Below are 220 nucleotides of genomic sequence, written 5' to 3'. Positions count from 1 at the left end.
CCCAAAATTTTAAAAAAATTTTTAAAAAATTAAAATATATTTTTATAAAAAAATTTAAAAATTTTTAAAAAAAAAAAAAAAATATTAAATTTTTATTTTTTAAAATTTAAATTTTTATATTTTTTAAAATTAAAAACCATTTATAATTTTTTAATATTTTTTTATTAAAAATTTTTTTAAATTTTTTTTTCCCCATATTTTTTTATATTTTTTAAAAAAA

The sequence above is a fragment of the Penaeus monodon genome, chromosome 30 (genome assembly GCF_015228065.2).
Source record: "Penaeus monodon isolate SGIC_2016 chromosome 30, NSTDA_Pmon_1, whole genome shotgun sequence".
NCBI lineage: Eukaryota > Metazoa > Arthropoda > Malacostraca > Decapoda > Penaeidae > Penaeus > Penaeus monodon.
Note: the sequence above shows the minus strand (reverse complement) of the source record.